Raw genomic sequence first — 26,386 nt, forward strand, 5'->3', positions numbered from 1 at the left:
TATTCCATGGAGTTTAGAACAATGAACGGTGGGTTGGGGGGTGGGTCACATTAAAACCAGATACTTAAGTTTCTTGATAGAGTGGACATGGAAAGAGTATTTCCATTAATAGGAGAGTCTGAACTTTTACAGAACCCCACACAAAATGCTGGAGGAACTTAGCAAGCCAGGCAGCATCTATTGAAAAGAGTACAGTCAACGTTTCAGGCCGAGACCCTTCATGAAATGTTGACTGCTCTATTTTCTATAGCTGCTGCCCGGTCTGCTGAGTTTTTCCAGCATTTTGTGTGTGTTGCTTGGACTTCCAGCATCTGCAGATTTTCTCTTGTTTGTGCAGAATCACACAGACTTTGGCCAGAGGGCAGTGTGCTGCAGTATCAGAAGCAGCCAGAAGAGGGCAGCAAGGGAACACCCACTGGTCCCAATCTTCCTGTGTCCATTCAGAGTGTGAACCAATTGGAGGTCACTTGCTTTATAAAGGGGCGGGCTTGCTCCCTTCTCCCCTCCATCTTACTCTTACCCCTTCCTTAAATACCCTCGAGTGATTTCATCAGGTTAAAAGGGGTTTTTAACACAGAGAGTGGTTGGTATCTGGAACTCAGAATTAGAATCAGGTCTATTGTCACTAACTTATTACTGAAATTTGTTGTTTTGTGGCAGCAGTTGAGTGCAAAGACATAAAGCTACTATATAAAAAAATAAGCAAACTATGCAAAATAAAAGGAATAAAGAATAAATTTGCTACCAAAGGAAGTAGAACATAGAACACAGAACAGTACAACACACAAATAGGCCCTTCAGCCCACAATATTGTGCTGAGCCAGTTAATGAAATGAAACCTAATTAAACTAATTTAATTCCAGGTTGAGTCGGTGGTGAAGAGGGTGAATGCAATGTTGGCATTCATTTCTAGAGGAGTGGAGTATAGCAGCAGGGATGTGATGTTGATAAGGTGCTGGTAACTCCTCACTTGGAGTACTGTGGGCAGTTTTGGGCTCCTTATTTAAGAAAGGATGTGCTGACATTGGAGAGGGTTCAGAGAAGATTCACTAGAATGATTCCGGGAATGAGAGGGTTAACATATGAGGAACGTTTGTCCGCTCTTGGACTGTATTCCTTGGAGTTAAGAAGAATGAGGGGAGACCTCATAGAAACATTTTGAATGTTAAAAGGCATGGACAGAGTGGATGTGGCAAAGTTGATTCCCATGATGGGGGAGTCTAGTACGAGAGGACATGACTTAAGGATTGAAAGGCGCCCATTCAGAACAGAGATGCGAAGAAATTTTTTAGTCAGAGGGTGGTGAATTTATGGAATTTGTTGCCACGGGTGGCAGTGGAGGTCTAGTCATTGGGTATATTTAAGGCAGAGATCAATAGGTATCTGAGTAGCCAGGGCATCAAAGGTTATGGTGAGAAGGCGGGGGAGTGGGACTAAATGAGAGAATGGATCAGCTCATTATAAAATGTCGGAGCAGACTTGATGGGCCGAATGGCCGACTTCTGCTCCTTTGTCTTCTGGTCTAATTTCATCTGCCTGCACATGGTCTATATCCCTCCATTCTCTGCACATTCGTGTTATCACAGAACCTGTTCAACACCTCTGTTGTATCTGCCTCTACCACCATGCCTGCATCCACATTCCAGGCACCTACTACTCTCTGTGTAAAAAACCTGCCCCTCGCATCTCCCTTGAACTAGCCTCTCACCTAAATACATACCCTGTGGTATTAGACATTTCAACCCTGGAAAAAAGCCTCTAATCCAGGCAACATCCTGGTGAACCTTCTCCCAAGGCCTCACATCCTTTAATGGTTAGTGATTAGTGCAATCGCTTTACAACAGCAGTGATAACAGATCGGAGGTTCGATTCCCGCTGCTATCGGTACGGATTTTGTACATTCTCCCAGTGAGCATGTGGGTTTCCTCCGGGTGCTCTGGTTTCCTCCCACAGTCCAAAGCTGTACAGATTAGTGCTAGTGAGTTGTGGAATGAGCTGCCAGAGGAAGTGGTTGAGGCAGATGCAACAAATTTCATGACACATGCTGGTGATAATAAACCTGATTCTGATTCTGAATAACAAGTTTTAGATGGGCAAGTACTGCATACGGATTGGAAAGATTTCGAGGTTTGCTGGCCAAATGCAGGCAGGGGATTAGCCTGATGACTAATCGTGTTGCCATGGACAGGTTGGGCCGAAGGCCTATTTCTGTGCTGTATAACTATGTGACCCCATGAGCACCGAAGACCTGGTTACCATCAGCCGATTCCAAAGGCAGGCCAGGTCCTTCACATGCCCCACTGCTGAAACACACCACTAGACTGTACCTTGCTAACTTCGGCAAAGCATCTTTGAGCTGAAACAGTAACTTTCTCTCTCCAGAGATGCTGCCTGACTTGCTGAGTGTTTCCAGTGTTTTGGTTTTTGTCCCTGAAACACACACCTTGCATTCTCCTGGGCAGTCTTTACAAGATGGGTGACCCCAGCCAATACCAATACTCTTCAGAGATTGTCTCCCTGGTGTGAGTGGTCGCATAACTACGATGTGTGATATGCACCAGCTGCTTGTACGACCATCCACCACCTGCTCCCATGGCTTCACATGACCCTGATTGGGGGGCTAAGCAGGTGCTACACCTTGCCCAAGGGTGACCCGCAGGCTAGCGGAGGGAAGGAGAGCCTTACATCTCCTTTGGTAGAGACATACCTGCACCCCACCTCACGAGTTGTTTTATAGAGGTTTATAAAATCACGAGGGGCATCATTAAGGTAGATGGTCACAGTCTTTTCCCCAGGGTAGGAACACTCAAGTTACTGTGTCACTGATAGTTGATGAATTTTAGTGAACATGTTGCCTGTCACATTAGGAGAGGGCACTGCCTGTTTAAAAACAGTCTAACACTCTTGGTTAGCAAGTTGCAAACTGATGAAATAAGTAGTCGTGCTTTGGGAAATGGATATTGAATGTGTGATAACAGCCATTAATTCCGTGCTTCCAATGAATATATTACTTAATATTCATTAGTAAATTAATTATTATTAAATTAAATATTAAATATTTATTCTATTCATTTCTGTCTGGGATGATCTTTCAAAGAGGGAGAAACATAAATATTATTTACTGTAAACATGAGATTCTGCAGATGCTGGAAACCCACAGCAACACACACAAAATGCTGGAGGAACTCAGCAGGCCAGGCAGCATCTATGGAAAAGAGTACAGTCAATATTTCAGGCTGAGACCCCTCATCAGGACATCAGGCCTTTGACAAGATCCCGCATGGAGGTTGGTCAAGAAGGTTCAGTCACACGCCATTCAAGATGAGATAGTAAATTGGATTAGACACTGGTTTCATCTACAGATAGGAATAAAAAGTCAACATTTTGCATCAGGACTTCCCCCTTCCTTTCCAATCCTTATGAAGGGTGTTGGCTTGAAACTTTGACTCTTTATTCCTTTCCAATTATTTACTGAGAGTTTTTCCTCTGATCTTCGAAGGATTTTACCCTGGTTTTTATACCCGGAAATCTACTCTCCTCTCCTATCAGATTCCTTCTTCATCAGCCCTTTACCTCTTGCACCTATCCCCTCTGACAACACACAGAATACAAACTATTATTAAATTATACAAGGCAGTGAAAAAAAGACTGTGCTAAGCAAGACATTAGTCCAAAAGAAAAGACGATGAAAGACAAGTTGATGATAGCGCAGAGATGGTCAGTAGTGTTACACTGTAGAGTGGTGTATTATCCAATAGGAAAGACTGTGAATGAGTGACGTTTCGGGTGGTTTGTTGCCTGATCATGAATCACAAAAAGTTAACCAGCAAGTCCAACAAGTCATTAAGAAGGCAAACAACATGATTTGTTCTGACAAGCCCAATGGCCTTCTCCAAACCTATTTTTTATGCCAGCGACTGGGAACTTTTACATTTACAGCTCTGTGTTTTACAGAAATGATTCATTTTTCATTTCATGCTCTTGCTATTTCTTTTTGTATTTGAACAGCTTGTTGTCTTTTGCACACTGGTTGTTTGTCTGTCCTGTTGGGTGTGGTCTTTCATTGATTCTATTATGTGGAATTAACTCAGAAAAATGTGTACCGCGGGTGTCGGTACTGTGACGGGTCCTGAATTACGCCAATGAACTGTGCTTTTGGAAAGAGAGAGAGAGAGAGAGTTATTTAACACCAACATCTTGTTTTTAAGAGAGAGGGAGAGAGACGAAGACAGCTTTGGGTGATGTTATGGGTTTCTGCAGCATGTTTACATTTGTACAAGGACACTGGTTTCAGCTTCTGTATTCTTACAGAGAGAGAGGGCAGGAGCTGTTTTATGGACAGCTAGTATTCGGCACGGTGAAATAAATAGAAGGTCAGATGACAGACCTGGAGACACATGGTTTTGGACACTGAATGAGCTTTGTTGTGCCCACAGAAAAAGTGGGTTTTGGAGGATCGATCAGCGGATCGATCAGTGGCTCTCACAGTGTGAAAAAGGAGTGACCGATGGGGAGTTGTTTGTGTCACAACCCTCGCCTTGGTTGATTGTTCCACCACAGAAGAACGGTCCCATTTGTTATGGTCACAGTTGGTGACTTCTAAAGGATTTCAGAGGACAACGGGAAGACCAACGGCGTCAGCTCACCTGAAGACTCAAATCGCTCCCTCTCTGTCTCTCCATCACTACTCAGCTCAATACCATGAACTGAACTGAACTTTACTCATCATCGTAAGACTATCTATTTACCCCTAGACTCGAAGAAGCTTGGTTTTCATACGTTTACACACAACACACACACACACACACACACACACACACACACACACACACACACACACACACACACACACACTCACACACACACACACACACACACACACACACACATATATATATACATGGCCTGGGCTAGCACCAGTGGCATCAGCAGTTGGTCTGTCACCTGTCCTCAGGGGAGGGAGAGATAAGGCACACAATGAGCAGCATTTGGAGATGTTAATGAAGGAGCCATCAGTCTGGGTATTGTCAAGATCGGCTCCCCCTTTGAACCCTGAACTGTTTGAAGTGATGGACAGGCGATCTGGAGATGTGTAATGAAGGGACGGGAGAGAGAGCTGTCTAGAGCGACTCCCCCTTTGAACCCTGAACTGTTTGAAGTGATGGACAGGCGATACCCCAGCAGGGGGATAAAAAGGGACAGGTTCGCTAAGGCAGCACACACACGACACTCGAGGTAACGAGACCCTGGAAGCGGTGCGCCTCTCACGAGTCGGTGGGAAGTACCGGGCCACAAACGCACAGGGTGGAAAGGTACGATCAGTGGGAACCCGGTGTGTGTCCACCCTTGCTTGGGTGCCGGGTTCACTGCAGAGGATCGACCGCATCTGGAGGAGGGGTCACAGTCGGTGACCCCAGATGACATCACAAAGGACTCGCCCGAAAGCTGCTTGTGAGCAATATCGCCGGTCTGTGAGTGGAAGCCGTTTTGAATGATCATTCGTTCTCGTTCTCTCTCTCCCTCCCCCCACATTGTCCATCGCCATGGCAACAATTACTGTGAACTGAACTAAATTGAACTGGACTTTGTGTCACTTTGAAATTGGTCATTTACCCCTAGACAATGATAGAGCTTGATTGATCCTGTTTATCATTGCTGAACTGTTGCATTTATTATCCTTTCGATTACTGTGTTGCCTGTTTCTTTAATAAAACTTTCTTAGATCTAGTAATCCAGACTCCAACTGAGTGATCCATTTCTGGTGGTTTGGCAACCCAGTTACGGGGTACGTAACATAAGTGGGGTTCTCGTCCGCGATTTTGAACGCTAAATTTGGGACGGAGTAAATTGATTGGGTTAAGATTCCCGAAAGAAAGAAAAGACAAACAGCAGAAATGGAGGCTGAGGAATTTATAAAGGGGCCGACCTTGGAGGCATTAGAGGATGCCAGGAAATCGGAATTGGTAGCTGTGGCCAAACGGTTGAATCTTGCTAAGGAGAAGTCAACAATGAGGAGAGAGGAGATACACAGAGCTATCGTAGAGCACTATGTATCAAAAGGTGTGTTTCCCCAAGGCGAGCTGGAGGTGGTGTCTATTGAAAAACCTGCTGGAGACGTGGTACAGGTGCAGCTTGAAAAACTGAGACTCGAGCACGAGTTCCGGGTACAGCAGTTGGAGCGAGAAGAGAAAGAGAGGGACAGACAGTTACAGCGAGAAGAGCAGGAGAGAGAGTTAGAAAGGAAAGAGAGAGAGAGGCAGTTGGAGCGAGAAGAGAGGCAGTTGGAGAAACAGAGGGAAAGGGAATCTGAGCTGGAGAAGTTAAAGATAAGGGCCGAGCAGGGGCTTGTGCCGAACCAAGGTGGAGGGTTCCGGGCGACCCAGGAGGTTAGGCTGATTCTCCCATTTGACGATACCGACGTGGATCAGTACTTCCTCCATTTCGAAAAAGTGGCTATAAGTCAGGACTGGCCGAGGGATAAGTGGGCTGTTTTACTTCAGAGTGTACTGAAAGGGAAAGCCCAAGAAGCTTACTCAGCTTTGTCCGCGGAAGATGCCCAGAGGTATGAGGTGGTGAAAGAGGCCATCCTCAGGATTTATGAGTTGGTCACGGAGGCATATCGGCAGAGGTTCCGGAATGCGAGGAAGCAGTGGGACCGCACGTATTTGGAGTTTGCCCATGAGATGCAGACATATTGTGAGCGTTGGTGCGCCTCGAAGGGGGTAGAGGGGATTATGACAGACTGCTGCAGCTGATCCTGATTGAGCAGTTTAAAGGTTGTGTCCCTGAGGGTATGAGACCCTACCTAGATGAGAAAGAGGCAGCCACGTTAGCCGCAACTGCTAAGTTAGCGGATGAGTATGCGTTGACGCATAAAATGAAGTTTGCCCCGAGTAAAGGCTACCAGAAGGGTAGTCAGGACGGCGGGGAGAGTCCGCCGGAAAAGTCAGAAAGTAAGCCGGGGACTAGTGAGAAGGATAAGGTAGACCAGGAGCAGTCTGGTAGGAAGTCTCCTGGGGTCGTCTGTTATAATTGCGGGAAGGTCGGACACTTTGCGTCCAGGTGCTTCACCCCAAAGAAGGAGACGGGAAAAGGAAAAACAGCGATTTTGACTGGCTGTATCGAACTGTTAAGCGAACTGCTAGGACAGGACAGGTCTGCCAAAGTTCAGGAAGGGCGCGAGAGGTTTATCTCGGCCGGATTGGTGTCAGTGAATGAGGGATTAAAACCAGTTCCAGTGCGGATCTGGAGAGACACGGGAGCATGTCAGTCACTAATACTGAATAGTGTATTAGAGTTTAGCTCAGAGACCCAGACTGAGGAGGTCAAGGTCAAAGGTGTTGGGGAAGGGACAAAGTCAGTCCCTTTGCACCAGATACACTTACAAAGCAACCTGATCTCTGGACTAGTCACGATCGGGGTGAGGTCCGAATTACCGATGAAAGGCGTGGAAGTCTTGCTCGGTAATGACGTCGCCGGGGGAATCGTGTTCCCAGCCGTGAGATTGACAGGTCAGCCTGCCGGCATTGAGGCCCCGCCCATGGACTCACAGGTTCATCACGGGACTGCGGTAGTAAATTTAGCTGAGACGTTTCTGCCAGCCTTGTACGAGAAGAGGGTAGAAAATGAAAAGAAGGAGTGTAGTGAGACAAGAGGTAGTGGGGGAGCTGGGACAGACATAGCATTAGCCAGGAAAGAATTTGTGCAGACGCAGGAGCGAGACGAGGGGCTGATGGTTTCGGCAGAGACAGCTCTCTCTGACACAGCTTTAACAAGGGAACTAGTAGGCTATTGTGCGGAGGAGGAAGTGCTAAGGAAGAAAGGGAAACCAAGTACCGTGCCCGCAGATGAGGAGTGGGGGGTGGTGCAAAAGAGTTATGAGGATGAGGTTTTTAACCTGGCCCACAAGGTACCCCCCGGTGGACATTTTGCGGTGCTGGAGAAAACAGTTGGTGGAATCGTGAAAGAGGTTTACCGGCTGCCCAGGGGGGAGGATGTTATTGATCATGACCGACGTGAACTGAGACGGTCACAGGCTTTTGATATGCTAATAGACCTAGTCGGTGTTAGCGTGGAAATCAATGAAGCTAGGGGCCCCCTGATAAGAGAAAAAAAACATTTTGAAAAGATTAGTATGGGATCCATCAGATGGGAGAAGGCTATTGTTTTGGCCAGGTCTACTGATAAGGTCTCTCCCTTAATCCCAGAACAAAGCGACTCTTTAGGAGAAGTAATTAAAAGACTCTCACCCGTGTGTTTGATTGTCCCGAGGTGATGCAAAGAACCGGGACGTTGGGTGGTGTCTGTTACAATAGGCCAGCATAGTAAACAACAACCATATAGAATGAGTAATTAAGTGACTAAAGGGCTGACGAACACAGAGGTGTGTATTGGCAGTTTAATACGGCTGTCTGAAGCCAGCTTGATAGTGAACCTTGAAAAAAATGAGTTCAGCCACCCGAAGGTCACTTACCTGGGAATTGTGGTGACACAGGGGCAGCTGGCAACGATGCAAGCTACAGTGCAGGCTATCGCTGACCTCCCAACCCCGACAGACAAGAGGGCCCTCAGAAGGCTCTTGGAGATGGTGGGGTACTGTAGGAAGTTTTGCAATAACTCTGCGGTCACTACCCCTCCCCTTCCTACTAAGCCCTTGCGAGAGAAAACTGAGTCGGAATGGGACGACCCTTGTTATTGTGGTCCGGGACAAAACCAAATGAGAGGTTACATTGATCGCAATTCATCAGTGTTTTTGGCCACTATGAAGTTTGCCGAGTTGGAGCCTGGTCTAAGGGATTATTAATAACACATATAAAAGAAACAGAAAATGTGATGGCTGACTGTCTGTCAGGTGTTGACAACTTCAAATTCTCTGTATTAGCCAAATAGCTGATAAAGATGTATATTTGTGTGTGTATCAAATAATGTACTCATGTTTGTAATTTTTACCCCGGTAAAAATCCTTAAAGGGGGGAAGTGTGACAAGAATACACATAAATTAAGATGTTTGCTGGCCTGGGCTAGCACCAGTGGCATCAGCAGTTGGTCTGTCACCTGTCCTCAGGGGAGGGAGAGATAAGGAACACAATGAAGCAGCATTTGGAGATGTTAATGAAGGAGCCATCAGTCTGGGTATTGTCAAGATCGGCTCCCCCTTTGAACCCTGAACTGTTTGAAGTGATGGACAGGCGATCTGGAGATGTGTAATGAAGGAACGGGAGAGAGAGCTGTCTGGAGCGGCTCCCCCTTTGAACCCTGAACTGTCTGAAGTGATGGACAGGCAATACCCCAGCAGGGGGATAAAAAGGGACAGATTCGCTAAGGCAAGACACACACGACACCCGAGGTAACGAGACCCTGGAAGCGGTGCACCTCTCACGAGTCGGTGGGAAGTACCGGGCCACAAACGCACAGGGTGGAAAGGTACGATCAGTGGGAACCCGGTGTGTGTCCACCCTCGCTTGGGTGTCGGGTTCACTGCAGAGGATCGACTGCATCTGGAGGAGGGGTCACAGTCGGTGACCTCAGGTGACATCACAAAGGACTCGCCCGAAAGCTGCTTGTGAGCAATATCGCCGGTCTGTGAGTGGAAGCCGTTTCTGAATGATCAGTCGTTCTCATTCTCTCTCTCTCTCCCCCCACGTTGTCCATCGCCATGGCAACGATTACTGCGAACTGAACTAAATTGAACTGGACTTTGTGTCACTTTGAAATTGGTCATTTACCCCTAGACAACGATAGAGCTTGATTGATGCTGTTATCTTAATTCTGTGCACATGTGTGGTTATCATTGCTGAACTGTTGCATTTATTATCCTTTCGATTACTGTGTTGCTTGTTTCTTGTAGCATAGGGAGTGGGGTCTTGTCGCTGAGTGGTTCGGTGGTGAACTCTGTATGTTGTCTGGAACTTTGCCTGCATTGGCTTGTAAATGGGATCGAGGTTTACGTGTCTGTTTATAGAACTGTTTGTGGGGAACCATGCTTTTAGAAATTCTCCAGCATGCTGTGTATTCACTTGCACCATGACTTTCACTAATGCCCAATCAAATTTGTGCCCTTCTTGACCTTCACGGGAAGAGACTCAGGGGAGTTGGTCATGCTGCTTGACAGGCAGTTGATTTTTTTTCTATAAGACCAGAAGACAAAGGAGCAGAAGTAGGCCATTCGGCCCATCGAGTCTGCTCCGCCATTTTATCATGAGCTGATCCATTTTATCCTATTTAGTCCCACTGCCCCGCCTTCTCACCATAACCTTCGATGCCCTGGCTACTCAGATACCTATCAATCTCTGCCTTAAATACACCCAGTGACTTGGCCTCCACTGCTGCCATGGCAACAAATTCCACAGATTCACCACCCTCTGGCTAAAAAAATTTCTTCGCATCTCTGTTCTGAATGGGCGCCCTTCAATCCTGAAGTCATGCCCTCTCGTACTAGACTCCCCCATCATGGGAAACAACTTTGCCACATCCACTCTATCCATGCCTTTTAACATTCAAAATGTTTCTATGAGGTCTTCCCTCATTCTTCTAAACTCCAAGGAATACAGTCCAAGAGCGGACAAACGTTCCTCATATGTTAACCCTCTCATTCCCGGAATCATTCTAGTGAATCTTCTCTGTACCCTCTCCAACGTCAGCACATCCTTTCTTAAATAAGGAGACCAAAACTGCCCACAGTACTCCAAGTAAGGTCTCACCAGCGCCTTATAGAGCCTCAACATCACATCTCTGCTCCTATACTCTATTCCTCTAGAAATGAATGCCAACATTGCATTCTCCTTCTTCACCACCAGCTCCACCTGAAGGTTAGCTTTAAGGGAATCCTGTACAAGGACTCCCAAGTCCCGTTGCATCTCAGAACTTTGAATTCTTTCCCCACTTAAATAATAGTCTGTCCGTTTATTTTTTCTGCCAAAGTGCATAACCATACACTTTCCAACATTGTACTTCATTTGCCACTTCTCTGCCCATTCTTCCAATCTATCCAAGTCTCTCTGCAGACTCTCCGTTTCCTCAGCACTACCAGCCCCTCTACCTATCTTCGTATCGTCAGCAAACTTAGCCACAAAGCCCTCTATTCCATAATCCAAATCGTTGATGTACAATGTAAAAAGAAGCGGCCCCAACACTGATCCCTGTGGAACACCACTGGTAACCGGCAGCTAACCAGAATAGGATCCCTTTATTCCCACTCTCTGTTTCCTGCCAATCAGCCAACGCTCTATCCACGTATGTAACTTCCCCGTAATTCCATGGGCTCTTATCTTGTTAAGCAGCCTCATGTGTGGCACCTTGTCAAAGGCCTTCTGAAAATCCAAATATACAACATCCACTGCATCTCCCTTGTCTAGCCTACTGGTAATTTCCTCAAAAAATTGTAATAGGTTTGTCAGGTAGGATTTTCCTTTAAGGAATCCATGCTGAGTTCTGCCTATCTTGTCATATGCCTCCAGGTACTCTGTAACCTCCTCCTTGACAATCGACTCCAACAACTTCCCAACCACCGACGTCAAGCTAACAGGTCTATAATTTCCTTTTTGCTTCCTTGCCTCCTTCTTAAATAGCGGAGTGACATTTGCAATCTTCCAGTCTTCCGGAATCATGCCAGAATCTATCGACTTTTGAAAGATCATCGCTAATGCCTCCGCAATGTCCACAGCTACTTCCTTCAGAACACGAGGGTGCATTCCATCTGGTCCAGGAGATTTATCGACCTTTAGCCTATTCAGCTTCCTGAGTACTTTCTCGGTCGTAATTGTGACTGCACACACTTCTCTTCCCTGCCACCCTTGAGTGTCCAGTATCCTGCTGTCTTCCTCAGTGAAGACTGATGCAAAATACTTGTTCAGTTCCTCTGCCATCTCCTCATCTCCCATTACAATTTCTCCAGTATCATTTTCTATCGGTCCTATATCTACTCTCACCTGTCTTTTACTCTTTATATATTTGAAAAAGCTTTTAGTATCCTCTTTGATATTATTTGCTAGTTTCCTTTCATAGTTAATCTTTTCTCTCTTAATGACCTTCTTGGCTTCCTTTTGTAAGGTTTTAAAGACTTCCCAATCCTCTGTCTTCCCACTAATTTTTGCTTCCTTGTGTGCCCTCTCCTTAGCTTTAACTTTGGCTTTGACTTCTCTTGTCAACCACGGTTGCATCCTTTTTCCACTCGAAAATTTCTTCTTTTTTGGAATATACCTGTCTTGCATCTTCCTCACTTCTCGCATAAACTCCAGCCACTGCTGCTCTGCCGTCTTTCCCGCCAGTGTCTCTTTCCAGTCAACTTTGGCCAGTTCCTCTCTCATGCCACTGTAGTTTCCTTTACTCCACTGAAACACCGACACATCAGATTTCGGCTTCTCTTTTTCTAATTTCACAGTGAACTCAATCATGTTATGATCACTGCCTCCTAAGGGTTCCTTCACCTCAATCTCTCCAATCACCTTCATTTTCATGGATCCTTGTAGAAACTTTTCTCCCAGTTTGGCTTACGTAATGCTTGCTGCGGTCCAATGGGTAGCAAATGATTGCCAATGGCACTGAATGAAAGACTAAAGGTTTTGTACATCTGTGGAGCCTCACTGGGGGAGGAAGTTGCCTGCAGAAATGAAACATTAGAAAAATCAAGCCAGTCCAAGCCCCTCTGATCTGCGACAGTGGCAATTTACCATCTACCATCAGGGAGATATAAGGGAACAGGGGAGAGAGGAATCAGGGAGGGATCTGTCATCATTGCTACAATCAGGGAGAAGGTACAGGAGCCTGAAGATACACACTCAACATTTCAGGAACAGTTTCTTCCCCTCTGCCATCAGATTTCTGAATGATCCATGAACCCATGAACACCACCTCACTATCTTTGCTTTCCTGTTGCACTACTTTTTAAATATTTTAATATACATTTCTTATTGTGAGTTCAGGGGTTCCTAACCTGCGATCCACAAGCCCCCTTGCTTAATGGTTTTGGTCAATGGCTTAAAAAAGGTTGGAAACCCAATTTAAAGTAATTTTTATGGACTGCACTGCACTGCTGCTACAAAACAACAAATTTCTCAATAGATGTCAGTGATATTAAACCTGATTTTGATTCTGATACTGGATTAAAATTACACTACAGTTACAGCTCCTGTCCAATCCATTGGTTATACACCGGTTTTCTCCCATCACATTCCTGTGCATTTCTGGTCATACCTGCTCTGTGTGTTTATGTAGTTTCCCCGCACTGTCATCTGCCATGTTAGCCCCAACCCTTACTCTTGTCCATTCACCTCTCCCCAGTATATGGACATTTCAGTCAGGACCAGAATTTGTTGTCCAAATCTAATTGTCCCTGGGGAGTTATTGGTGAGCTGCTTTCTTGAACTGCAGCTTTCAGAGTCACAGAGCTGCAGAGCACAGAAACAGGCTCTTCACCCCATCCTGCTCAGAGCGACCTTCCGACGCAACTCCATTAATCCCACCTGCCTCATTAATACGGTAGTAAATTCAGCATGGTGTTCTCCGAAGGGGTTGACATCTGGGATGTTGACGTGGATTCCCCTAGCGGAGAGTGCCTGGGCATGACTTCATTTAATGTGGGAGGCCTGATTCATGGATAACCACCACACAGTCACTGATAGGTCAGGGTCAGGATCTTGTGGCATGGAATGGAAGCTGACCGCACCCTTTGCCTTCACAACAATTGTGACGTATCATCACCTTCTACCAGCTCCGCCGCTGAGATTTTGGTTGGATTGTTCCTTAGTTGTAACTCCTCCTTTGACCTTACCGCTACGTCTGACCCTAGCAGGAGCTAAGCTCCAGACAACATCACACTCTCGGGATTTCAGGAACTCACAACTTTCTCCACCATGACGAGGTGATGATCATCAGAGGATTAAGACTATATCCCCATATTGCTTTCCGCTTTCAGTGTCTGTTAGAGAGAAAGTTCCAGAAACAATGATGCATGTGATCAAGATAGAGTGAGAAATCCAAATTCACCCTACCACCCGGGAAAAAGGACTTCCCCGAAATACCCGCTAGAAAGCTGTACTGACTGGAAAAGCCACATTGATGGTTCAGCACTGGAAAGGTGTGCAGATTAAACTTCCTAACGGGGGGATCAACACCTAGGAGCAATTATTCTCAGATCAAAACATTGAAGCAAGATTAACAAAGGTATCCCAGCAGTGAAAGCAAGCGGAGCATGGACAGTATCTCACTTCACCGCACTCAGACCATGGAGCATACCTTGTTTACTCCATTCAGACTATGGACAGTGTGTCACTTCACTCCATTCAGACCATGGACAGTATCTCACTAATCCGTATTCAGACAATGGACAGTGTCTCACTATTCTCCATTCAGACTGTGGTCAATTTCTCACTGTTCCCATTCATACCATGGAGAGTATCTCACTTCAGTCCACTCAGAACATCAGCAGTACTGTCAACTCAGACCACAGGCAGTATCTCACTCTTTGCCATTCAGTCCAAGGATAGTATCTCACTATTCTCCATTCAGATCATGGTCTGTATCTACTATTTCCCATTCAGACCATGGAGAGTATCTCACTATTCCCCATTCAGACAGTAGACCGTATGTCACTTCCCTCCATTCAGATCATGGACAGCATCTTACTCACTCCATTCAGACCATCACTAGTAATTCCCTATCCTCTACTCAGACCATGAACAGTGTCTCACTATTCTCCATTCAATCCATGGACAGTATCTCATTTTATTCCATTCATACCATGGAGCGTATCTCACTTCACTCCTTTCAGAGCATGGACTGAATCTCACTATTCTCCTTTCAGACCATAGACAGTATCTCGCTATTCTCCATTCAGACCAAGTACAGTATCTCACTCTTCTCCTTTCAGACCATGGACAGTATCTCACTTCACTCCATTCAGACCAAGTACATTATCTCACTCCTCTCCTTTCAGACCAAGCACAGTATTTCACTCTTCTCCATTCAGACCAAGTACAGTATCTCACTCTTCTCCATTCAGACCATGGACAGTATCTCACTCTTCTCCATTCAGACCAAGTACAGTATCTCACTCTTCTCCATTCAGACCATGGACAGTATCTCACTTCACCGCACTCAGACCATGGACAGTATATCACTATTCTCCATTCAGACTATGGACAGTATCTCACTTCACCGCACTCAGACCATGGAGAGTACCTTGTTTACTCCATTCAGACTATGGACAGTATCTCACTATTCTCAATTCAGAGCATGGACATTGTCTCAATTCACTCCATACAGACAATGGACAATACCACACTATTCTCCATACAGACCATGGACAGTATATCACTATTCTCCATTCAGACAATGAACAGTATCTCAGTGTTCTCAATTCAGACCATGGAGAGAATCTCACTTAACTCCATTCAGACAATGGACAGTATCTGATTTCTCTCCATTCAGACCAAGAAGAGTATCTCACTAATCTCTGTTCAGGCCATGGACAGTATCTCACTATTCTCTTTCTTTATTAATCTTTTTATTGATTTAAAAGGAACATAAATACAAACAAGAGGAGAATTATCTCAAATATATATATATATCAATAACAATACAAACTGAGATTGAGATAGACATCAAAATCATACATAGTGTTAAGCTAGTATATAGTATATAATAAAAAAGAAAACAGCAATTCTTCTCTTATCAGTTCATAAAGAGGAAAGAAAAAACTGAATTTTAAATTAAGAAAAACAATCACTACACTAGACAAAAAAAAAATAAAAAAAAAAGGGACTGGGCAGTCCATTCTGAGCATGCAACCAAAAAAAAAAGACTTTCTGATCAAATCTAGAACTTCGAGAAAAAAGATTGGAAGAGTAATAAATCAAATTAAATGAAAATATTGAATAAAAGGTCACCAGATTTGCTCTAATTTAAAAGATGTATCAAATGTCTGACTTCTTATTTTCTCTAAACTTAAACGAGACATAATGGAGGAGAGCCAATAAAAGACCATAGGTGGATTAGAATCCTTCCACTTCAATAAAATGGCTCTCCTAGCCAATATAGTTGAAAAGGCTATCATACATTGAACGGAAACAGAAATGTTTCCTGCTTCCGATGGGATAATCCCAAAAATTGCCGTAAGCAAATTAGGTTGTAGATCCAGATCCAAGACTTTTGATAGCATTTTAAAAACATCTCTCCAAAAGTTATCTAGCTTTATACAAGACCAATACATATGACTTGAAGTGGCCACCTCAATATTACATCTGTCACAAATAGGATTGATGTTGGAAAAAATACACGCTAGTTTATCCTTTGACATATGGGCCCGATGTACTACCTTGAACTGTATCAAGGAATGACAGGCACAAGTAGATGAGTTATTAACCAAATGAAGAAATTTACTCCATTGATTATCTGAAAATAACTCTTGAAATGTCGATTCCCAAGCACGTTTAATTTTATCATTAGATATCATTTGTGAGTTCAATAACCGTTTATAGATTATAGCTATCAACCCTTTTTGAAATGGCTTAAACTGAAAGAGAGCATCTGTTATATTAGATGGATAAGCAGAAGGGTAATTTGGCAACAAACCACGTAAAAAATTCCTAATTTGTAAATATCTAAAGAAGTGTACATTAGATAAATCATATTTATCCACTAACTGAGAAAAAGACATTAAACAGTCCCCTAAAAACAAATCTGAAAAAGTTATTATTTCCTTGGTTTTCCAAATTAAAAAGGCCTTATCCAAAATTGATGGTTTAAAAATAATTGAGATGGATATTACTAGAAAGAATAAAATTGTTTAACTCAAAAAATCTACGAAACTGAAACCAAATTCTTAACATATGTTTAATAATGGGATTAAAATCTTGTCTACTAATCTAGAAAACAAAAAGGGAAGAGAAGCTCCCAGTAAAGAGGCCAAAGAAAATCCTTTCACCAAGTTTTCCTCTAAATCCAACCATGAAGGACATTCATGTATATCTGAATAATGAATCCAAAAAGTAATATATCGAATATTAATTGCCAAATAGTATATTCCAAAAATTGGCAAGGCCATCCCACCATCCTTTTTTAATTTCTGCAACAAGGGTTTACTCAATCTAGGATTTTTATTGTTCCAAATATCAAATAAGATTATAGAATCTATTCTGTCAAAGATTTTTTAGGAACAGAGGAAGGAACTGCCTGAAATCACTATTCTTCATTCAGACCATGAACAGTAACTTACCTCACTCCATTCAGACCATAGACATGATCTCACTGTTCTCCATTCAGTCCATGAAGCGCATCTCACATCACTCCATTCAGACCATGGATGGTATCTCACTATTCTTTATTCAGACCATGGACAGTATTGCACTTCTCTCCATTCAGAACATCGGCAATATTTCACTATTCCCCATTCAGACCAATGGTAATATCTTATTTCCCTCCATTCAGACCATGGACACTATTTCACTTCACTCCATTCAGACCAAGAAGAGTATCTCACTAATCTCCAGTCAGGCCATGGACAGTATCTCACTATTCTCCATTCAGACCATGGACTGTATCTCGCTTCTCTCCATTGACACCATAGGCATTATCTCACTATTCTTCATTCAGAACATGGACAGTATCTCACAATTCTCCATTCAGACAAAGAACTGTATCTCACTCCACTCCATTCAGACCATGGGCAGTATATTATTTCACTCTATTCAGACCATAGTCAGTATCTCAGCATTCTCCATTCAGACCATGGACGGTATCTTACAATTCCCCATTCAGACAATGGACAGTGTCTCATTTCACCCCATTCAGCCCATGGACACTATAACACTTCAATTTATGATCTCACAATTCTCCATTGAGAACATGGACAGTATCTGTTTCACTATTCTCCATTCAGAATATGGACGTTGTCTCAATTCACTCCATTCAGACCATGCACAGCATCTCACTATTCTCCATTCAGAGCATGGACAGTATCTTACTATTCTCCATTCAGTCCATGGAGAGTATCTCACTATGCTCCATTCAGCCCATCGGCAGTATCTCACTATTCTCCATTCAGACCATGGACAGTATCTCGGTATTCCACATTCAGACCATGGACAGCATCTCACTATTCTCCATACAGACCATGGACAGCATCTCACTATTCTCCAGCCCATGGACAGCTTCTCACTATTCTCCATACAGACCATGGACAGTATCTCACTTCACTTCATTGAGACCATGAACAGTATCTCACTTCACTCCTTTCAGACAATGGACAGCATCTTACTTCAATCCATCCAGACCATGGTCAGTATCTCAGTATTCTCCATTCAGACCATAGACAGTGTCTCACTGCACTCCATTCAGACCATGCATAATATCTCACTTCACTCCATTCAGATTATGGAAATAATCTCAATATTCACCATTCAGACCATGAACAGTATCTCAGTATTCTCCATTCAGACAATGGACAGCATCTCACTTCAATCCATTCAGACCATGGACCGTATCCCACTATTCTCCATTATGTCCATGGAGAGTATCTCACTTCACTGCATTCAGACAATGGACAGTATCTCACTGCACTCCGGTCAGACAATGGACAGTATCTTACTATTGCCCATTCACACCATGGACAATTTCTCATTTCACTCCATTCAGTCCATGGACACTATCTCACTTCACTCAGTTCTAACCATGGACAGTATCTCACCATTCTCAGTTAAGACCATGGTCAGTATCACACTCCACTTCATTCAGATCATGAAGAGTATCTCACTTCGCTCCACTCAGACAATGCACAGTATCTTACTACTCTTCATTCAAATCATGGACAGTATCTCACTTCACTCCATTCAGACCATGGACAGTATCTCACTAATCCGTATTCAGACAATGGACAGTATCTCACTATTCTCCATTCAGACCGTGGTCAATTTCTCACTATTCCCATTCATACCATGGAGAGTATCTCACTTCAGTCCACTCAGAACATCAGCAGTACTGTCAACTCAGACCATAGGCAGTATTTCACTCTTCGCCATTCAGTCCAAGGATAGTATCTCACTATTCTCCATTCAGATCATGGTCTGTATCTCACTATTTCCCATTCAGACCGTAGACCGTATGTCACTTCCCTCCATTCAGATCATGGACAGTATCCATTCAGACCATCGCTAGTAATTCCCTATCCTCTACTCAGACCATGAACAGTGTCTCACTATTCTCCATTCAATCCATGGACAGTATCTCATTTTATTCCATTCATACCATGGAGCGTATCTCACTTCACTCCTTTCAGAGCATGGACTGAATCTCACTCTTCTCCTTTCAGACCATGGACAGTATCTCACTTCACTCCATTCAGACCAAGTACAGAATCTCACTTCACTCCATTCAGACCATGGACAGTATCTCACTTCACTCCATTCAGACCAAGTACAGTATCTCACTTCACTCCATTCAGACCATGGACAGTATCTCACTCTTCTCCATTCAGACCATGGACAGTATCTGACTTCACTCCATTCAGACCAAGTACAGTATCTCACTTCACTCCATTCAGACCAAGTACATTATCTCACTCCTCTCCTTTCAGACCAAGCACAGTATTTCACTCTTCTCCATTCAGACCATGGACAGTATCTCACTCTTCTCCATTCAGACCATGGACAGTATCTCACTCCTCTCCTTTCAGACCATGGACAGTATCTCACTTCACTCCATTCAGACCAAGTACAGTATCTCACTCTTCTCCATTCAGACCAAGTACAGTATCTCACTCTTCTCCATTCAGACCATGGACAGTATCTCACTTCACCGCACTCAGACCATGGACAGTATATCACTATTCTCCATTCAGACTATGGACAGTATCTCACTTCACCGCACTCAGACCATGGAGAGTACCTTGTTTACTCCATTCAGACTATGGATAGTATCTCACTATTCTCAATTCAGAGCATGGACATTGTCTCAATTCACTCCATACAGACAATGGACAATATCACACTATTCTCCGTACAGACCATGGACAGTATCTCAGTGTTCTCAATTCAGACCATGGAGAGAATCTCACTTAACTCCATTCAGACAATGGACAGTATCTGATTTCTCTCCATTCAGACCAAGTACAGTATCTCACTCCTCTCCTTTCAGACCAAGCACAGTATTTCACTCTTCTCCATTCAGACCATGGACAGTATCTCACTCTTCTCCATTCAGACCATGGACAGTATCTCACTCCTCTCCTTTCAGACTAAGCACAGTATTTCACTCTTCTCCATTCAGACCATGGACAGTATCTCACTCTTCTCCATTCAGACCATGGACAGTATCTCACTCTTCTCCATTCAGACCATGGACAGTATCTCACTCTTCTCCATTTAGACCAAGTACAGTATCTCACTCCTCTCCTTTCAGACCAAGCACAGTATTTCACTCTTCTCCATTCAGACCATGGACAGTATCTCACTCTTCTCCATTCAGACCATGGACAGTATCTCACTCTTCTCCGTTCAGACCATGGACAGTATCTCACTCTTCTCCATTCAGACCAAGTACAGTATCTCACTCTTCTCCATTCAGACCAAGTACAGTATCTCACTCTTCTCCATTCAGACCATGGACAGTATCTCACTTCACTGTACTCAGACCATGGAGAGTACCTTGTTTACTCCATTCAGACTATGGACAGTATCTCACTATTCTCAATTCAGAGCATGGACATTGTCTCAATTCACTCCATACAGACAATGGACAATATCACACTATTCTCCGTACAGACCATGGACAGTATATCACTATTCTCCATTCAGACCATGAACAGTATCTCAGTGTTCTCAATTCAGACCATGGAGAGAATCTCACTTAACTCCATTCAGACAATGGACAGTATCTGATTTCTCTCCATTCAGACCAAGTACAGTATCTCACTCCTCTCCTTTCAGACCAAGCACAGTATTTCACTCTTCTCCATTCAGACCATGGACAGTATCTCACTCTTCTCCATTCAGACCATGGACAGTATCTCACTCCTCTCCTTTCAGACTAAGCACAGTATTTCACTCTTCTCCATTCAGACCATGGACAGTATCTCACTCTTCTCCATTCAGACCATGGACAGTATCTCACTCCTCTCCTTTCAGACCAAGCACAGTATCTCACTCTTCTCCGTTCAGACCAAGTACAGTATCTCACTCTTCTCCATTCAGACCAAGTACAGTATCTCACTATTCTCCTTTCAGACCATGGACAATAGCTCAGTAATCTACTTTTGCCCTGTTTCTACATTTGCTTATTGATAGTTTGTGACTGATAGTAATTTTTATGGATTTACACTGTGAGTGAGGGCTCTGTCGTTTGTCGACCAACGATGCCTTTTCCATTGTACCTGTCTATGTGACACACAAGTTAGGGCAGCACAATATGGAGAGCAAGCTATTACCTGTGTATCATTCTCCTGCTCTCTACTCAGATTATGAGCCCAAAGGAACAGCAGAGACTGATGCATTTTGGCACCAGCAGCGTTGCAGGAGCTGCCAGTCAGTATTGAACTCAATGGAGGCCTGCCCTCGGTACGCCAGCTCCGGATTTTTCCTCCGGTTTTACTCCTGAAGTCTTCCCCGTGAGTGGGTACAGCTGTAAGGCTGCAGAGGTTTAAGATCAGAGTTTTTCCTTCTCCTAGATGAGCTGCCAACCACCACAGGTGAGCCCTATGTGCCCTTTAGACCTTACTGCTACCGCAAAAGAACAAATCTCCTGACATAAAGATAAAAGATTTGCGGGGGTCTTGTTCTGTATCCAGTGCTCCCACTGCTGAGGGCTGGGATTGGTGCCGGAGCAACTGGCTGGGTCATGCGAAGAGATAGGAAACAGAGAGGGAACAGGTTACTGGAAATTGGAGAATTTAGTGTTCCTATCATAAGGTTAGATGGGCCAAATGGTCTGTTTCTATGCTCTGTGATTCCCTGACTCTGTAATTTCAAAGTAAATGACAAATCCAGTGACAGTAGAGACTTTGCTTGAAGGGAGAATGCCACATCCACCACCTGACAGAACATAAGACAAAGGAACAGAATTAGGAGACTCTGCCCATCAAGTTTACCCTGCCATTCCATCATGGTTGGTTCATTTTCTCTCTCAACCACATTCTGCTGCCTTCTCGCTGTAACCTTTGGCACTCTGATAAATCAAGAACCAACCAGCCTGTGCTTTAAATATTCCCAACGTCTTGGCCTCCAGAGCCATCTGTGGCAAAGAATTTCACAGATTCACCACCCTCTGACTAAAGAAATTCCTTCTCATCTGTGTTCTAAAGGGACGTCACTCTATTCTGAAGCTGTGCCCTCTGGTCCTCTGGAAACTAGAAGGTTCACTTTGTCCACCTAGCTCTTCAGAACTTTCTCCTTCAGCTTCTCACCCAGAACCCTCCACCTGACAAGATATATTTCGGAGATATAATTCAGAGGTATTGCTGGGACAGTCAGACGGTTTAACCAGAGCTTCATTGTTGTGCAAAGTAATTGAGCTGGAATCCCAGATGAGAACGTGACCCAGCTTCTAACATTGCTCTGACGTGAGGCTTCTCATTCCTGGAGAATTTACGTAAGCAGACTTTTATTCTGTACTTCAGAAATATTAACCTGGAGAATTCAGTTGCTTCCATAGAGGCATTAAAAAAGCTTTTTACAGGGCCCAGGGGACAGTCACATCTCTAAGCAAATTTATCTGTGTCGTGAACTCCATCTCACTGCGTTCTGAATTCCAAGCTCCACAGAGTGACACACTTCAGAAATAGTGTTGGATCGGCAGCAGGAAGCAGAGCAGGGCAGGAAATTCACAAGTTCATCATGGAGTGAAGAATCACAGGAGAGGGAGGAATTTATTAGTCAGAAGCTTGAACAGAGAATTCAGAAAAAAAACACACAGCACTGTAAAACTCCAGCATCCATAACCCTCCAGACCTCACAAAGGGTCTCAGCCTGAAATGTCCACTGGTTATTCCCCTGCATAGATGCTGAGTTCCTCCAGCATTTTGTCTGTGTTACCCTGTATTTCCAGTGTCTCCCTGTGTGTCTACTGAAAGATTAGATTGAGGTTGATAGAGGGCAGTGTAGATAATCACAGACCCTGCTGTCTACTTTCCATCTCTCTCCTCTCTCTCTCTCTCTCTCTCTCTCTCTCTCTCACTCACTCTCTTTTCTCTCCTTCTCTGTCTATCTCTCTTTTTCTCTCTTTCCGCTCTCTCTCTGTCTTTCTTGCCTCTCTCTCTCTCCTTCTCTCCGCCCTCTCTCCCTTTCTGTCTCTCTTTCTCTCCTATCTCTCCCCCTCTCTTTGTCTCTCTCTGTCTCTGTCTGCTGTCTGTTTCTCTCTCTCTATAACACACACACACACACTCTGTCTCTCTATTCAACCTCTTTGCAAATCAACAGGCGCCTCCAGTGAGACTCCAGAGAGCATAGATTAACAAGAGTCCAAACATGGCTCTTGCTGGAGTACTTTACATACAAAGTACATCACCACAAGAAACAGCAGAGAGTTGCGGACACAGCCACTTGAACACAGAAACCAGCCTTCCCTCCGTGGACCCTGTCTACACTTCCCACCGCCTCAGTAAAGCAGCCAGCATAATCCTGGACATTCTCTCTTCTCCCCTCTCCCATTGGGCAGTCGATGCAAAGGCCTGAAAGCAGGTCAAGGACAGCCTCTCAAAGCTTCTTAGTACAAGAAGATAGCCTCTTGATCTCACAGGCTACCTCGTTGCGGTCTTGCGCCTCATTGTCTGTCTGCACTGCACTTTCTCTGTAACAGTAACACTAGATTCGATTTTTTTTTAAGATTCAGGATTGTTTGTTGTCATTATTCAGTACACAAGTGTAAAGGAGAACAAGATAATTGTTACTCGAGTCCAGATCCCCCTGTACAACCTTGATGTACTTGTGCCTGGAATGGTCAGACTGCTGGCACACAATGCTTTTCACAGTGGCTCAGTACATGAGACATGGATAAACTAGTCCCAGTGAGCAATAGTACCTCTCTGTCGGCGATCAGGAGTGAGCAGCTATTGATATCTCCGAATCCCAACCTGAGTCAGAATCACTGACGTATGTGTGAAATGTGTTGTTTTGCAGCAGCAGTACACACAAAAAAAGTTTCAATGAAAGTTCAAAGTGCAAAGTGCATTAATCATCAAAACATTTACTCCGTACACAACCAAGGGGAAGTATGCAGATGCTGGAAATCTAAGTAACACGCACAAAATGCTGGAGAACTCAGCAGGCTTGCTGAAGGGTCTCGGCCCGAAACTCTTTTCCAAAGATGCTGCCGGGCAGCCACAAAACAAAGAAACCTAATAAAACCCATTAAAATAAGAAGTCCACCAAACACCCGATGTGCAGAAAAGCAAAACAAATCGTGCACTCAATAAAAGTAAGCAAATGACATTTAAATCTGAAGTTCATGAAAGTGAGTCAACAGCCAGTCATCACTGCAGTCGATTCAGAAACCTGTTAGTTGCAGGCCACAGCCTCCATTCAATGCAGAGGTAATAACCTTCGCTGAATCGACCTGTCCCTCGCCCCTTGGCCCCGCCACCTTGACCCTTTCAACCCGGCCTGGTGCTTAAATCGTCCAAACCTTGAGTCATTCCTCATTCTTGCGCCGCCTTGACTTGGCCCCTACCCACTCTTTCCAATTAAATTAAATAAGTAATGAAATAATTACATTTCAATTTAAAAATTAAATGAAGCAAGTAGGGCAAGAGAGAGCAAAAATAATGAGGTAGAGTTCATGGGGTCAATGTATTGCGGGAAAGATACTAACTGGATAGAGGAATGACTGACAGAAAGAAGACAGCCAGTGGGAATAAAAGGGGCCTTTTCTGGTTGGCTGCCCCTGACTGGTGGTGTTCCTCAGGGGTCAGTATCGGGACCGCCAGCTTTCACGTTGTTTGTCAATGATTTAGATGATGCAATTGATGGCTTTGTGGCAAAGTTTGTGGATGATATGAAGATAGGTGAAGGGGTAAGTAATGCTGAGGAAGCAATGCGATTGCAGCAGGACTTAGACAAATTGGAAGAATGGGAAAAAAGTGGCAGATGGAATACAGTGTTGGGAAATGTATGATAATGCATTTTGGTAAAGGGAACAATAGTGTGAACTATTATCTAAATGGGGGGAAGGTTCAAACATCATAGGTACAGAGGGACTTAGGAGTCCTTGTGCAAGACTCCCATAATTTACAGATTGAGTTTATGGTAAAGAAGGCAAATGCAATGCTTGTGTTTAAAACTGGTGACCCACTTTAGAAGTCTCCAGAACCTGCTGTTCTTTAGCAATGGGAAACTCTGAGTCAGACCCAGCCACCGTGTAGTAAGACACTTGTCACATCTCGCAAGTGTTTCTGAGGACTTGCACCTGATGCGTGATGAACAATTTGTGGCGACTTCATCCTTCTCTGCAGTTCTCCCACCCCAGGTGCTCGTGACTGCCTGGGCAACTTCACAAGGTGCTGGAGAGTCTGCTAGGCTGGAGTCACGTCTGGCCACCATGATAAAGTTTGCAAATTCTCTTCCTAAAGAAAATTCGAGGATAGAATTAGATTCACAGTCCAGTTTATTATCTCTGACATATGACGTGAAATCTTGTTTTGCAGCAGCAGTACAGTGAAAGACATAAAATCTATAAGTTACCTGCTAGAAATAAATGGTACAGAAAAAAGGAAGAGTGAGGTAGTGTTCATGACTTCATCTTAAGGTGGATTGGAGGAAAGTATAGGGGGGGATGTCAGAGGTAGGATTTATCACAGAGACTGGTGGGTGTGTGGAAGGTGCTGCCTTTAATACCATCATTCCCACAATCCTGATTGAGAAGTTGCAGAACCTGGACCTCTGTACCTCCCTATGTAATTGGATCCTTGACTTCCTAACTGGAGACCATAATCTGTATGGATTGGTGATAACATCTCCTCCTCGCTGACAAGTAACACTGGGGCACCTTAGGGCTGTGTGCTTAGCCCACTGCTCTACTCTCTATATACACATGACTGTGTGGCTAGGCATAGCTCAAATACCATCTATAAATTTGATGACGAGAAGGCGTACAGGAATGAGATATGCCAACTAGTGGAGTGGTAGCAACAACCTGGCACTCAACGTCAGTATGACGAAAGAGTTGATTGTGGACTTCAAGAAGGGTAAGATGAAGGAACACATACCAATCCTCATAGAGGGATCAGAAATGGAGAGAGTGAGCAGTTTCAAGTTCCTGGGTGTCAAGACCTCTGAAGATCTAACCTGGTCTCAACATATCGATAAAGAAGACAAGACAGTGGCTATACTTCATCAGGAGTTTGAAGAGGTTTGGTATGTCAACCAATACACTCAAAAACTTCTGTAGATGTACTGTGGAGAGCATT

The sequence above is a fragment of the Mobula birostris genome, chromosome 2 (genome assembly GCF_030028105.1).
Source record: "Mobula birostris isolate sMobBir1 chromosome 2, sMobBir1.hap1, whole genome shotgun sequence".
Lineage (NCBI taxonomy): Eukaryota > Metazoa > Chordata > Chondrichthyes > Myliobatiformes > Myliobatidae > Mobula > Mobula birostris.